Source organism: Typopeltis vanoorti, chromosome 3 (genome assembly GCF_054136105.1).
Source record: "Typopeltis vanoorti isolate ZY-2024b chromosome 3, IOZ_Tvanoo_1.0, whole genome shotgun sequence".
Classification (NCBI taxonomy): domain Eukaryota; kingdom Metazoa; phylum Arthropoda; class Arachnida; order Uropygi; family Thelyphonidae; genus Typopeltis; species Typopeltis vanoorti.
The window spans coordinates 147489446-147505470 of record NC_143551.1 but is presented as its reverse complement, the minus strand read 5'-3'; the positions used below and the strand labels follow the sequence as shown (position 1 = coordinate 147505470).

General features: G+C 36.0%; 1 long non-coding RNA gene across 1 annotated transcript in view; it reads left to right on the top strand.

Moving 5' to 3' along the window:
- The window catches only part of LOC150108643 (uncharacterized), a 400594-nt gene that overhangs the window by 361693 nt on the left and 22876 nt on the right, over positions 1 to 16025 (top strand). The window contains exon 3 of the long non-coding RNA XR_016550669.1: positions 10661 to 10807. This is a non-coding gene — a long non-coding RNA (uncharacterized LOC150108643). The remainder of the gene's footprint in view (positions 1 to 10660; positions 10808 to 16025) is intronic.

Sequence of the window (16025 nt, the reverse complement as noted above, 5' to 3'; positions counted from 1 at the left end):
GGGAGATTTAAATTTAATTACAGGAAGATTAACAGTGCCAATAGCGTTTCCTCTCTGAACTGCGGTCGTCTTGCTTAACTCTTAACCGGAACCGATGGCGTGGAGTGGGATGGGGGGGGAGTAATCGGGGGGAACGAAGAGTGGCGGCCATGCACCCTAACATTGCCATGTGAACCCAGAACGGGAAATTACCGCGTTCTATCCGCCGTTCATTAAGTAGTGTGATCTTGTCATCGTGAAGACTTCGAACGAACAAGGTCGGACTAGAGACGGGGGGACTACGACTTGAAATTGCGTTCACTTCCTGGAAATAAAGAGTAGTTAGTTCTGGTCAAGAAATTTCAGTAATTTGTCTACTGAAAGTTGTTTAATCATTTCTCTCTCTCTCTCTCTCTCTCTCTCTCTCTCATCGCTTTCTTTTTCCCAGGAGTTTTTACCTAGTAGATAGCATTTACATTTACAGGTGGGAAAAAAACAGTTCAGTTTATTTTATTGACTGACCACTAAATAACATAAAGAAACACAAGTTTACCTTATTTAACGCACTTTATAGACATATAGAGTTCCACAAATGATGCAAAACAGTACTTGCCATGCGCAAAATATATTCGTCGAAGTTTCTCTATTTTCTTAATGATACTTCTCAATAAATGAATAGGAGTTCCACAAAGTGATTAGTGTTGCTGCATTATTATATGAGAAGTTATTTTTTATTAATTAAAAACGAATATTCAGTTTTGTCCAGTTTATAGCTACTCGCCACGTGCGATTGAGCAAGCTTATTTGTCGAGTTCTGGAACCTAAATTACGTTTTGGCTACTAACTATTCAACTATTAGATGAACATGCTGTTAGAAGAGGAGAACATGTTTGTAAAAAAAGTCAGACGAGGTTTTAAGAAGTTTATGAGTTTATTGTAAGTATGCCATACTGGAAACTAAATGTTTGTGTTCCTTTTTCCCTTGTCCAATAAACATTATACAAGCTTTAGTTGGACTCAGTGAGGTTAGAATGTATTGAACTATCAGAATTAACACAGTGTTCTCAACAACAAATATTAGGGAAGCGAGCTTTACTGTCAAGTCTATTAATCTCACAGGTTCGACAAGAGTAACCTGTCCTGGACCCATGAAGTTGTTTTCACCTAAAAATGAGTCAACAAGACTCATTCGGAGGCAATTAGGTTGTCTCCAAAATTATAGGTCTTCTTTTCACTCAGAAAAACAGACAAATTGGCTGTAGAGAGAGAGAGAGAGAGAGAGGGGAGCAATAACAATATTACATCACAACAACAGCGATGGTCCAAAACTCCTTCTGTTCGTAACATGGGAAATGGGGAATGCATGTCACAAGACATGCATTCCCCATTTCCCATTCGTTTTTAAGAGGTCATTTCGTAGAAATACATATTGTGGAATGGCACGAGCAGGACGAGAAACTTAAGCTATTAATTCTCGAATGTATTAAGACCCTCGGTCTCTCACTCTACACTACGCCTTGAAAGTGCACCGGTGATTCCTATCTTAAAAGCAGAACGAACTCACAGCGAGAGAAACGCGGCCACTTTCTGAACAGCCGGATATATTATGCTAACAAATAACCAACTACCGTCCATTCCTTGGATTAAGCAAATCCGATTTCGCCTCATTTTCGTGGTAATTAGTAAACGTTCCTCATTTCTGCTGACAGCCGTATGTTTCTAAGCAGAGTCCCCAAGCAAAGAGGCCCACCCTTTGTGACATATTTATACCACCTCATTGGGGACACTAATTTCATCGTGCTAGCGTGTCTGCCATAGAAATAATGTAACTGCTTTGGAGAGGCCAAATGCGTGTGTGTGTGTTCTGAGTAATGGGAATGGCGGTTGGCTTGCAACCCGTGGTGAGCCGGTCGCTGCATTTTTAGAGTGGTGATGTGGGGGAAGACTTAAAGCAAAAGGGCCATGTTACTTAGCTGGTAAAATAAACAACGTTAAGCGCGTGGGGGTTCTGTGCAGAAATCGAAAGCACTACCAGAAAAGTGAAATGGATATTTTATGTTGTGATCTTCGTATGTGGTTCACATAATTCATTGATTACACACAGCTCTGTTATATTCATTTTCATCGCTTTTTTGGTTTTCCTTTTTTGTATGATAATCTGCACCAGCTAATACTGTTTGTTTTATTTTGTTATCATATGTTCAGTTCTATATTCACTTGTTACTCTTTTTATATTTCTGTAAGAGTTTACTCCACTTTAGAGCAGTCAGAAAAGTGTGGTGACTATTTGATTGGCAACATCTGATCGAACACTTTCAAAGAAAATGATAATGTCCCTTGTTGTACGGAAGCTGAGTTAGTCGGACTGCGATGAGGATGATGTTTTTTTCTCTCATAAAAACTAGCTTTTCTTTTCTTTTTCAAAAAAAAAAAAACTATCGATGAATCCCTGAATCTTACCTGCTGAGTCAGAACTCATCGAAAAGTTCAATATAATCATTCAAGTCAAATGTTTGGAAGATACTAAACAACTGGGATATCAATTTTCAGTTTACATGTATGTAATACCTAGATATTTATGAAGTTTATATTTATTTTTATATTATACTTGCCAAGAAATTATATTCTTATTTAATCCTTTGTCCAGGCGTAAGTAAACATTGTGTGTGAAGTATCATCCCGACTAGTTTATTTGTATATAAAGGCTGCTTCAATTTCATTAGTATCCCATAATGCAAAGCATACATCCTTTCAGAAGTATGTATTAGTATGCATTAACGGAAGAATTACTACTCATTCGGGTTTCGACCTTTATTGAGGTCTCATGTGGAAGAGAGACGCAGGAAGATACTAAAGTTGAATCAATGAAGTCATATATTTCCATATCATCGTTGTGTGTGTGGGTTTGGGTGGGGGTGGGGGTGCATATATATATATATATATATACACCCATACACACGCACGTATACCAATGTTCCAGTATAATAATGCATCCATCGTGTGTGGGTGCGTGTATGGGTCACACACACACACACACACACACACACACACACACACACACACACACACACACACACAAATGGGATTATTATGCTGGAACCTCGGTATACGTTTTACATTAGTAAACGAGTAATACGTTCATCTGTAATTTTGTTGTATAAGTGGTTAATTAAATATTTTTGCGATTAACTGAAACTGATACCTAAAATGACATTCTATTTAAACATTCAAATTTATTTGTGCTAATTTAGTGTATTATTCTCGCAAAATTTCATAACTATGGAATTGATATGGAGCCCCAGTTGACAATCAACAGATTTCCAACTTTTGCAGTTTTCTCCATTGCAACCGCTCTTCACATTTTTCACTGCGAAAGTTATCAGATGCGACTTAGATATTCCATATGAAAAATATGTCCCCAGAATAAGTCAGTATTGACACTTCTACACCATTGTCTTAAGTAACAGAGAGCAAACTGTAGTAACATTTATTGTTATGGTAGAAGAATCCTGAAATATTCAGTTTATTTTTATAAATTTCATTACACATACAAATCACTGTATTAAAAGTCCAAATCATTCTTTTCCAAAAAACAATGTTATTATCTACCTAAGCCACGTATAAATGTGAAGATGGGCTGTACAGGCAGTCCCTATTCATCCTAAGGATGTGTATCTTTCTGCATCCTAAGGATGTGTATCTTTCTGCTTCTAAAGACGTCCTCACTTGTACTTGTTATAACAAAATAGTAAAGTAATCAACAGAAGTGTTTTTTTTGGGGGGGGGTTCACTGGGTCAGATTTTACTAGATTAATGTAATTTGGGGCGCCCGCAATGAGTTTTTGATGAGTCCACAGAAGACCTTGAGGTGTCTAGACCTTGCGCCCTCGTGTAAAAAAATTACCCCATAGCAATTAATTATAATACAGTAAATTAACACGATGTGAACAAAATTCAGTTTACTTTTAGTTTTGACTTAAAGTATAATAATAAGTATAATAATTATCATTATACTTAAAGCATAATAATAGGGAACTATTATTATAAATAGTTCACTTAATCATAAATAGGGAACTATGACGAAGGTAAACGTAAAAGAAAACAGTGCCGCTAGACAAAAATTTGCAATGCCTTGATCTGTCAGTAAAACAGCTTCAATTTTTCAGCAATATCAGTGAATATTCTCATCCACAAGACAAAAAAAAAAAAAAAATTCCAAATACTGTGAAAATAAAAAGAGTATACGTTAGTCGGATATTAAGTTAATCTAGTGATACACCTAGTAACTTACAGTGCAGATTTGCTACAAAACCTTCACGATTATGATTCATAACAGTTTTTATGCATTTAGTGTTGAAAAGTTTCGAGGGTGAATAACCAGTGATATTACAAATAACAGTAATCCTTCATGCGATATATTGTAATCCTGAATGAAGATAAATAATTTGTATTGTTAAAGGTAATCGAGACAGTGTTACATAATAACTCCGCTAGATGGAACCAGTTTCCAATACAATCAGTAAGAGATAGAATCAGCGACAACTTTAGTATTTAGACAACGATCTTGCTATCAGATTTATTCAAGATGGAATTGAAAAGTGGATGCTTCCCCATTAAGAATAATTTCAGATAGAAAAAGAAAAGTTTGAGTTAGACGGAATTTATTTCGATGTTTATTCGAGATGAATAAATGGATTCAAAACATCAGCACATTGATATTTTCGAGATGGAAATATAGTTGAAAAATGGCGCTCCTTGGTAGGATATATTTCTTTGGGCTATAACTCACAGAATCCTCGTTCAGAATGAGAAATAACTGTTTTAGAATAAAACTTCCGTTGCAATAAATCTTGAAGAGTTACTTATATCTGTTTTCGGATGTTTAAAATATCTACTTCTCAACAGTTTGTCTACTCTTCTTACCCCACTTCGCACGTTTTAATTTACTTTTTTTATTTGCATATTTTTGTAACCCTACTTTCGGTTACGGATTTGTCTACGAATACAAAAAAAAAAAAATATTTGCGTATTTCTCTATTTCTTTCATTTAAATCCATTTAAATGTTTTCTAGTAATTTTTCTCATTTCTCTCGACAGAATCTTCCGGTGTAATTGATTATACTGTTTTAACCTTTGAACCAGATGTTTCTCTAAGATCTTTCTACTCTGGTATAAAAATCGGGTCCTCGATTATTTTAACATTTTCTCTGTGTGGATAAAATTATTTATCTCCGTTAGAAATAAATTCAAATGGATTTTCCAAGTTTTTATTGTCCTAAATTTTGTTTCACTTTTATTTTAGTAGATTCTCTGATGCGAATTTTCATGATTCTTTTATTATATTATTGAAGCTATTTAAGGGAGGAAAGGAAACCGCTTTTTTCCTACTGCAAATCACATCGAATTTTTTTTTCTTTTACAAAAGCATGAAACGAGAAAAAAAACGACAAATAATACAAGACGGCAAATCATGAATCATCAAAGAACACATTTTGAGAATCTTCTTCTTTCACTACGCGTTATTCCCGCTTCTTATGCAAGCGTCCGCGTGTTACTTAGATGCGACTTCTTGTTAGTACCACTCCCAACCGACCTGTCGCCTAGTCTGTCACTGGAGGGAATATATTTTTGACTGTAGTAGCGTATGTTCACGGGGCCTGTTTGCGGGATGAAAAACGCCAGATAAACTGGCGTAAAAAACTCTACTTCCCGCGCCCAAGACTGGCTAACTTGACTATGGCTGAGGAAGATCCTCAAATTCCTCCCGTCTTCGACGGGAGTCGAACTTGGGACACTCCCCGGTCATATGGTTGCGAAGCGCACAGCCACTAGGCTAACCGCGTGAACATATCCTCTTTTTGAGAATCTAATACCACTAAATTTACACCCATTTATAACCCAAAATTTTGTAATTTTGCAATTTATAGTTTTGTATTTTTTGACTTTTTTTTGCTTGCATTTACTTTGCTTAAATTTCCTTCAAAAATTATCCTACTGAAATCAAAACTGAAATAATTCGATAAATTTTAATAAAAACCATGAAATGATTTTGCTAATAAAATAATAAAAAGTGACCGTTTCAAATCAGCTCCTGAGAAACAAATGCACTTTATTGGGAAAATAATGGAGGAAGTCAGTAAAGTGGAGTATTTGGGATTCATTATTAATGTGAAGAATTACTGTTTAGGAGATTTTGGACAGTTCTTGATTTATCTAAAATCTGGATGGGCGAATGACCATCTCCACGGGAATAAAGCTGTGGATTCTGAATGCAGCTGTTTTTAAAACAGCAACTTACGGATGAGGCATTTGGAACTTGAAGAAACCTGATAAAAAAAGAGGATAGCTGCTTTTCAGATGGGATGTTACAGCAGGAGACTGTTGAGGATCTCATATACTGAAAGGCTGATAAATGGATCGGTGCTAGAAAGGATTGTTAGAACTTTAAGACTCCTTAAAGATATTAACAGACTATACTTTTGGACACATTGAAAGAACATAAAGAGGGCTTCTCAAAACAGTGAAGGTAAAGTTCCTGGAAAAAGAGAAAATGGTAGATCTTCAATGAGAAGGATGGATGGTGTTTTTGTTGCAGTGGCGGCTCGTGGCTTGAAAGCGTGGGGGTGCTGCAACTTTCGAAATATACATACGGGTGTTTGGATGAAATATCAAAATTATGGTAAAAATTTTAAAAAAAATTAAACATGAAAAAATATTGTTTGTTATCGATAAAATTATACAGTTTAGTATTATTTAAAATTACTTAAAAGTAAAATCCATTATCAATAATGTTCTAAAATAAAAACTATAACAAATGTTATGTCTTTAATTGTAAGTCCAAATATTTAAAGAGACGGAGTAAACACAAGCACTACGAACACTCTACTACTGGCGCAAACTGCATATAAACAACAGTGGAACTGCGCGACGGACAGTGCCGCATTACGATAATAGTCGCATCTCACTATGACGTGCATATACTTGCGCGCGTAGCAAATACTAGCAATATGACACTGTGGTAAACACAGTGCTGCTAGCGTCCTTCGCCCTCCTAAGCTACAAGATAGATTTTTATTATTTTTTATACAAAATAAGAGAATTGTATAGGATTGTTGATGATAAAATTAAATATTATAAGCAAATATAAATAAATTAATAAATATATTTATATATCGAGAAAAATTGGGAGTGCTGCAGTTCCGCAGTGCCTCTGCACGAGCCGCCCCTGGTTTGGAGTGACTGATCTTCAGAGAGTTGAAGCCTCCAGAAAAGCCTACATGATCACCTGGCGAGGACTGAAATGACACATCACCGAGAAGCGGAGTGAGTGATCATGTGGCATCTGATAATGTTCACTGAATCTAAGGATGGACGCATGGATGATAGATTCAAATCAAAATTGCATCATATGGAATCATCTTCCTGTGGCTGTCCTAAATCCTAAATTTTCTTAAATTCCATCCAAACAGAGTAGGGCGAACCTTTGTTTCTCAGTCGATTTTGATATCTTTTGGTAAGACAGGCATAGGTTCGCATCGCGTCTAGGACGAGAAGAACCGCTTTACTTTTTTTTTTTTTTTTTTAAATCTGAAGATTAGTTGTTTGTCCTAATACAGAGGTCGAAATGCTTCCGGATTCTAGATTTTTGTATTTTTTCAAAATAGGCAAACCGGTCAGTAAAAATGAATGCAACTACACAGTGAGTATGTTCCGCGCATGAGTACTTGGCATCTTCATGTCAACAATGCTCATCGCAAATGAAATGAATGACGGTTGTCATGACACCAGTTGGGTCTTTGGTTTTGAAATTATAGAAGAAAGAGAGCCCAATTGCAATGAGCAAAGAACTTTTTTCGCTAACCTTTTCAATATTAAAACGTTTACTGTTCCACTGATTGCCAAATGATTTTTCATCGGCCTAAGTGCACTTATACAGATGTCTTATTTGCATTTGTTTGAAACAAGAGCGCAAAGCAAGAATGGATTCAGATTGATACCTTATTTCATTCAGCTGATATCTGTGTTTGAGGGTAAGAGATTCGAATTCCTGTTCAGTTTATTCTTAATTTTGATTAGTGTAAGAATACTGTAGTTCTCTTAATTTGCATAAACTTCTTGCACTAGTCAAAGTTTCCTATTCGTGACGTAAACAAGGCAGAACTACCGAAATTAACATTAATTTACATAAAAGCAAACACGTTAGGAACTTATGAAGTACACAACTCCAAAAAAAGGGGCTTAACTGCTATTATTACTGATTGACAATAGGGTTGCTAACGTGAATCATATTTTTGATACTAGTGGGGAATGGAGAAAGCCTGTACTGTGTGTGTGTGTATACGCTTGGTCAAATCAAAAATCAATAAGCCACCTTTACACTATGTTAATAAACTTGACAGACTGGAATACGTAATACCAAACAGTCTCCAAAACATGAATACAAATCTTCATACAGAAATGTTTGTAGACTAGCTTCAAGTGTTAAGTCCGTTATCAAACAAGAACAGCCCTGTCGAGATGTGACCCTGCAATCAGAAAATCCCTTTCAAAACAGTTCCCCATTACTCTTACTGCAACTTCCCGGACTAAATGGTCGATTCTTGGCTACGCATACGTTTCCACTAGGTCGGAAGTAGCTTGATTATATTATGCGCTCTATTGCCCTTGCGTTTAACGTCAGAGGTAATACTTTTCACATGTATGGCAGAATGCGGTTGAAGCTCCTTTGCCCGCAAGCGTTCCCGCCACCTTGTTGCACTAATAAATGGCGCGAAGCGAGCTTATTGTTCACCCCTAATTACTCTAGCCGCTCTTGAGCATCGTAATGAAGCTTCTGTTTGCAAGCCGATTCTTTGTTCTGCTCTTGTGCGTTTCAACTGTCGACCAGATGAAGAGATAAGTATACGTTGATGTACGGGCACTGCATGTGCGCGAGTTTATGTGCCAGCTTGCTCTCTTTCGAAACTAGTAAATGTAAATGTTTAAAAATATATTTCTGTAAATACTGTTTTTTTTTTTTACATGTTTATTGCTGCTTATGGGTGAGTGGGTATTTTTTCACTCTTGGACAAGGTTAGGGTATTAAAAAAAAAGATACAAGAAGCGCACATAATGAAGAGATTTAACATTGGTATGATAAACAATGTTAACAGTGGTTTCGGTTCTGGTATATTGTGGTTTTACGAAAAAGTAAGTGGAACGTCTATTTGTTAATAAAAAAAAACGAAAGAAATATTCAAAAGAATCTTAAAATCAAATAGAAACCTACATTTTTCCTTTAGGCATTTTAGACGTTGTTTACCATGTGCAGTAGTAAGCAGGACATTTTTTTTTACAGGATCAAGAGCAAAAATTTCTTCCTCAGCTGTAGCATGCACTGTATGTGCTTGTGGGCTATAACAGAAGCAAAACTGGATAAGCCTCTTTTAGTTATTGTTATTTTATTTTTTTACTTTCGTCGCACATTTTTATTAACTTTCATATTTCTGTGGCTATTTCAATGATGTCAATTAAAGATCGTTCTTTGTGAGATCAGGTATTGATACTGTACACTATTTTTGTCAAAACTTTGTTAAACCTAGAGAACTTAAAGAGAGAATAAAGTAGCATATTTTCACTATGAGATTAAGACTATATTGTGTACAGAAAGCTATGTTTATGTATCTGTAAATCATTTGGCAGATTCGCTAACAGTCTCTTACTAGCGTTGGATAACAACAGTTTCTGTGTTGAATAACCACAAAAAATCACTCATTCCCGCCTTCATAGTGCAGTTAGAATGCTTGACTACAGATGCGATCTTTTATTACCAAAGACTCGAATTCGATTACCCCTAGATGATGTGAACATTTCCTTGGAATAAGAAAATATACTTTTCAGCCGAACTTGGGTTAATAGGTATCGTACTGTATATGAGAGTGCCAGAGTTTTTCTTCCTAATAATTCGAGCTTTCAACCTCTTAAAAAAGACAAACCGGGAACATGCACTGATAGCAAAACTATAACATCAGTGGAGATTTAATTGACCCTTTACAGATGGACTGAATTCAAGATGTCTGTAAGAAGTAGTTTAAGGGAGAGAGGACCTAGAAGTTCACGGAACTGGAGTTTCTTTAGTTTAATTTCGAACACTTGATGCAGAATAAAGGGGTGAGGGGGTGAGGGAAACTGGATTACGGACCACAAATAAAACACTGGGACAGTAGAGTGTGTGGATATCAATGACGGGAAAGAGCGAAGGAAACTTCGGGAAGCTTGTCCTTGCAGAAGTTGTCCTAGCTTCTGCAAGGACAAGCCAAAGTCTGTCCGAGATATTATTTGTATGATTTTAAAGTGATATACGGGCACTGCATGTAAGATTTCTTTTCGTTTTCTGTATAGTTTGTTGGTTGAAATTAAACTAAAGAAACTCCAGTTCCGTGAAGTGAGTATATTTTACTTCAATGTGTTCTATGGCTGTTTTGTACATTTTTGCGATATATAATATAAGCTGAATAGCTTTTATAAAAGTTATTTTTGTATCCTAGACAGAAAAAAAACAGCGAATATTCAAACGCAGGTCTTTCTGGCCAAAGGAGATGTATTGTTTTGTTTTTTTTCAATATTCCATAATATTACAATGTATTTTCAACATTCTGTTTAATTAAAAGTTGAAAGTATCCGCGTTTGTTTATCCATACAGTTTTTGTAATGGCGAAACAGGAAGATGAAGAAGAACAACAACAACAAAGTTTGTAGTTATCTCAAGATGTGAGCGGTTTTTCTCTTGAAAAGGTTACGTCGATGGAAAAATAAAACCAGAATGCAGTCCGTGAGTGCATAAACTGGTGTGAGTATTCTTTTACTGTTGCTATTCATTACTTGAAGTATAGTGTCTGTTTTATTGCATTCATTCTTTCATGTCACTACGAAATACCACAGCCAAGATTGAAGCATAGCATTTGCATTATTTATTTTCACAGTACTAACTTTCGTTTGTCTTTTATATATATATATATATATATATATATATATATATATATATATATATATATATATAAAGGTAAATGACTTTTTTATATATTTTTCAGTTGGGGTATTTTTCCCTTCATTTTACGACGGACAAAGATCACTATTTCCCTTGTACCAGGATTACTAACCTATAACCCCAGGAAAGAGTACAATTTCCCCAGGGTTTTAGGATGGTAAGTCAATAAATCCTAAAGATAAATTCTAAAACACGCAGTTGAGAACAACTTCGAAAGCTCTGGGTGTTCATTTATGGAGGTACACTTTGTTTTCTTCCCATAGATACACAGGACAAGAGAATGCGATCTTGTTACGTACGGAAAGTTTTTTTTAATTTACGAAATAAATGAACTCCCACCATGTTCTCATTGTTTGCTTTCCTCAGTCCAACTAGTTGATTATTTGCTTGAATCAAAATAAACTTAAGCTCCTCAATCGACTAAACGACATCATCATCATACCTCAAAGATTAAGTTTTGCAGTCCTACCTGAGGCAGATGAGTTGAGATGCTTAGAATTATTGCCAAGATAGAAAAGACATGTGGCATTTATATATATATTACATCTCTCACTAGCATGCGTTCTTGAAGCTAGTTTATCTTTTGAGCAGAAAATTTCGAGTTTTCATAAAACGAAATTGGCTAAATCTGCTCCGCAAAATCTGCTATCCTCCCATCTGCACAGATCTGGATCGCCTGAAAAGATAAAATTCCTTGCATCTCTTGTGGAAAATTACCTCCCCCCCATTTATTCCTGCTAAGAAAGAGATAAGAAGCAGGAAGTTAGGGTGAATTGAAACAAACCCCGATGAGACTGTTGCAAAGAATAGAAGTTTATGGCATGAAAGAGAAAAAAGATAGTTGGCAGGTAAGTTAGGTTAGATAAAATCAGTAAAGATATTGTGAGTGAATGAATGAATGTTGACCATCCACTTCACGTGATTTTACAAGCTCAGACAAAAGTGGAGGAATGATGGTGACCAGTTCATCAGAACATTATCTATGAAGGCGTGGATGAGACGTAAAGAAAATATAGAACGTCTCTAATAAATAATTGAAAGAAATTTTTGAGAAAGGAGTGTCAATTAATTGTATTGCCCTCTATTAGACAGTAAAAACATTTAAGTTTTAGGTGCACCCCTCCCTCTAATAATTGTGAGTAGAATTCCAAGGTTTGAAGGATTTGGGATTTATACAGTGTCAACGAGTTGTGCAGATGAAAAGTATTCTCTTAAGCAGCAAAGGCTGAAAAGAACTGTGCATGAGACATGCTTGTGTAAATAAAGGTTAGAAGAGTAAATCAATCCAATGAAGAAAAAACTCATCTTTGTTTTGGAGATCTTAGTGTTATCAAAGTCATAATGAAGTGAGGTCTTTCTTCCAAGAGATCAAACATGATTGTGTTTTGGTAGCATTGAAGTTTACAAAATTGTTCTCCTCCCGCTGAAGTATGGCAAGGAGTTTGATTTTTGAAACCGTTGGTTATAACTGAAACGTTTGAGCACTGAAAGATTTATCAAATCAAGATGAGGAACGATGATATCCATCAGCAACAGTATGGATATGATTTGTGGTTGGTGAGAAAAGGTAATTTACGTATGGGAGGAAGGAATGGGTAAAAGCACAAAATCTGGGTGCTCCCGTAGGGGTAAAGTAAACCATCGTTCACTATGTTACCGTGACATAGTGAACGATCAGAAAGGAAACTGTCAACCCATTTGCAAAGGGTAGATGGTAGGGTGAAGAATAAGCATTTCTGCTAGTCGCGACCAAATGTCCTATAAATTTTCAGGGCAACCACATGAGTTTCTTAAAATCTTTCCGCTTGCGTCTAAAAGCACATAAAGTTGATTAGAAGAGGACATCTGTTGTTTAGGGGGAGTTGCATAATTCACACTGGCAGGTGTTAAGTGATGGGTCTCTAGTTGTTGAAAAATAGTTATCGATGACCTTCTCCATTATTTTGGAAATTGAAAAGGATTAAGGTAACAGCATTGAGACGTCAGATGACTGACTATTATTATCTTTTGTGGAATGGGCAATGAACATAAGTGTGCATCCATACTGTTGAGTAGATGGCAAACGAGTAACTGTAACATAGATTTTGAGCGTAATTTTTGGATGCCATCAAGACTATACGTTTTTTTTTTGTATCTAAGCTATAAGGATTCTTAATAGTTCGTATCCAAGCTATTAAGTATTCTTTCTGTTGAAAGAGCAGAGGAAATATGAAGTGAGCTGTTCTTGGTTCACTAGAGGATAATTTTGTGTAAACTTTATAACTTTGAAAATTATTTTGGAAGTAGTATTTCAGTGTGTTACAGGACAAGTAATCACTAAACTTACAATAATGTGAATGTTATACCAGCTGAAAGAATAACATTTTGGACTAGCTGAAGCCACGATAGAGGTGAACCAGCATTGCAGACTACGCATTATGCTACATTACAGCTACATTTTCCTGTTATAGTTTTTATGATCCTAAATGGCGAAAAAGTTGTAGAACATTAGACTCTCAATTTTCATATGCATATTGATAAATTTTATAACATAGCATTCTTCTTCTCCTCCCTTCTACGTGTTAGGCCTATTGGCCTGTTACAGAGCTATCTGAAGCCCTTCTAAGTAGTACCCATCCAGAGGATAGGGTGACTAACCCTATTCCTCGGCGTGTGTTCACGGGGCCGGTTTGCCTGCTTGCGGGAGGAAAAACCCTGCTGTCCACGCCCAAAACCGGCTAACTTTGCTATGTCTGAGAAAGATCCTTAAGCTTCTCACCTCACACTCCTTTCCATATGGTTGCGAAGCGCATAGCCACTAGGCTAACCACGCGGACGTAACATAGCATTATAACCGTATAATTTCAAACCCGTTCAGGAGTAAAATTCAATCTTAAATAATAACGTTATTATCAGTAAAGAAGAAGAAGAAATTCTATCATAATTTAAACAACAAGGAAGGATGTACACGTGGAAGAAAATATTACAGTTCAAAAGAGCAAATAAATTATAGACACTGAATAAACTTTATAAAATACAGGTGAACGCAAAGTATAATTTTTAAATGAATTCCATCTATAGGAGTTTGTAAGCCTATCGTATACATATACTGCACATTAGTACCGTGGATAGGCTAAGAGTTAAACTAGAAACCAATTTCTAGAGATCAAAATCTTAATAAATTTATTAATTTATTAATACATTTATTGAGATTTATAATTTATGGTGGTGTGGGAGAGTACACAAATATGATTCATTCTGTTTGCTTGCAAGTGAAAACAATGTGAGGAATATAAAAATAGAAAGAAATACATTTGATTCATCTCTTATCTTGAATTAAAGAAATTGTAAGTATAAATAATACCTGGAAGTTTCCCAGCTTTTTTTACAAATTCTCCAACTACTCTAAAACTGTGCAGTTCGCTCATGAGCAGTCGTGGACGAGTCTCGGGTGGTGGTGGAGGGGGATAGAAGTGTAGCTAAGGGTTTGTTTGAGACATTCGAAGTGTATAACATTTTAATATGATGGTATGGATGCGATCCAATTGTATAAGTTCGGCATTCTTTAATGAATGATGTGTAACAACCCGAAGGCCTATTAAGAAAATGCAATAACAGGATAACAGGATAACACATGAACTTGAAAATGATGGATTTCCCGTTGAATTAAAGGCAGATTTGCTGATATATGTTAGGTGAAAAGTATATTGAAGTATTGTCAAAGAGACGTCCCATAATGAGATGAATGCAATCTCGGGATGCATATGCATGTTCAAGAATGGAAAGTACTTTGAGGGAAAAGAACTTTTAGTTATAAATTTACTGGTTAGTCAAGCCATGTTCTCAGAGCAGCACATCCAAGCAATAGATTAAAATATTTTTCAAAAAAAAAGTAAAAGTTCCTCCTCCTGTTTTTTCCCATTTTTACTATCCTCTTAAGCTCTCACTCCATACTTTGTACCTATAATTTCTTATCAGCGATCACTTATCATGTGATCAGCCTGACAACAATAATATGAATCCAGAGAGAGAGGAATCGTGTGCCTAACACTGCTGTTATTTACTTCATTAATTTTCGTGCCGTGCTGATGAATATTATTAACCATTGAAAACAAAGTGAGCAAAAGAGAATCTATTTTGGAAAGAAAACTTTTGCGGCTAATTAATATCCAGTATCAAGTTTATATACATATATACATATACAGGGTGTTCGGGATAAATTTGACATATTTATAATTAATTATATTTTTCCGTAAGTTACATGTATTAACACACACTTCTCTTCATTTAAAAGTTTGGACCCTTCTTCATTCATATACAAGATGTCAGAAAGGATGGATAGCTGGAACCCACCTGAATCATGGAAGAGAATAACTTGTATCATGATGATTCGTGCCCGCCATCAAAATAAGGATATTACGACTGCTGCCCAATGCTCCCTGAATACAGTAAAAACAATCAGGCATGAACTAGAGACTTGCAATGGTGACTACGAGGATGTAGCAAGAAGAAAGATCCCTAGCAGACGATCTGATTGCGTTCGTACAGCAGAATTCCTCGCAAATCTGCAGGAACAGGTGTTGAAGAACCCTGGCATTGGAATTCGGGCTTTGTTCGTGGAGTTGCTAACTGTAGTCAAGCCCTGGATAACAAGGGTAGCCAATGGTAGGCCGTATGTATGGCAGCAGGATTCGGCCCCTTGCCACACCTCTGGGAAAAGTCAAAAATGGTTGTCTGAAAATTTCTACGACTTCACCAGTCCAAATGTTTGGTCTCCAAACTCCCCAGACCTTAACCCCATGGATTATTTTGTATGGGGCGCAGTTGAAAAAGACACCAATCGCACTTCCAGTAATACAAAAGCCCAGTTAATGGATAAAATTAAAACAGTTTTTGCGGCCCTTCCCAGGGAGACTGTAGCATCAGCTTGTTCGAGGTTCCGAAGCAGAATTGAAGCTGTGATCGATGCTAATGGTGGTTATTTTGAGTAAATCTTGTTGATAGTATTGTAATTAACTCTGCCTGTAATGTTTTTTTGTCA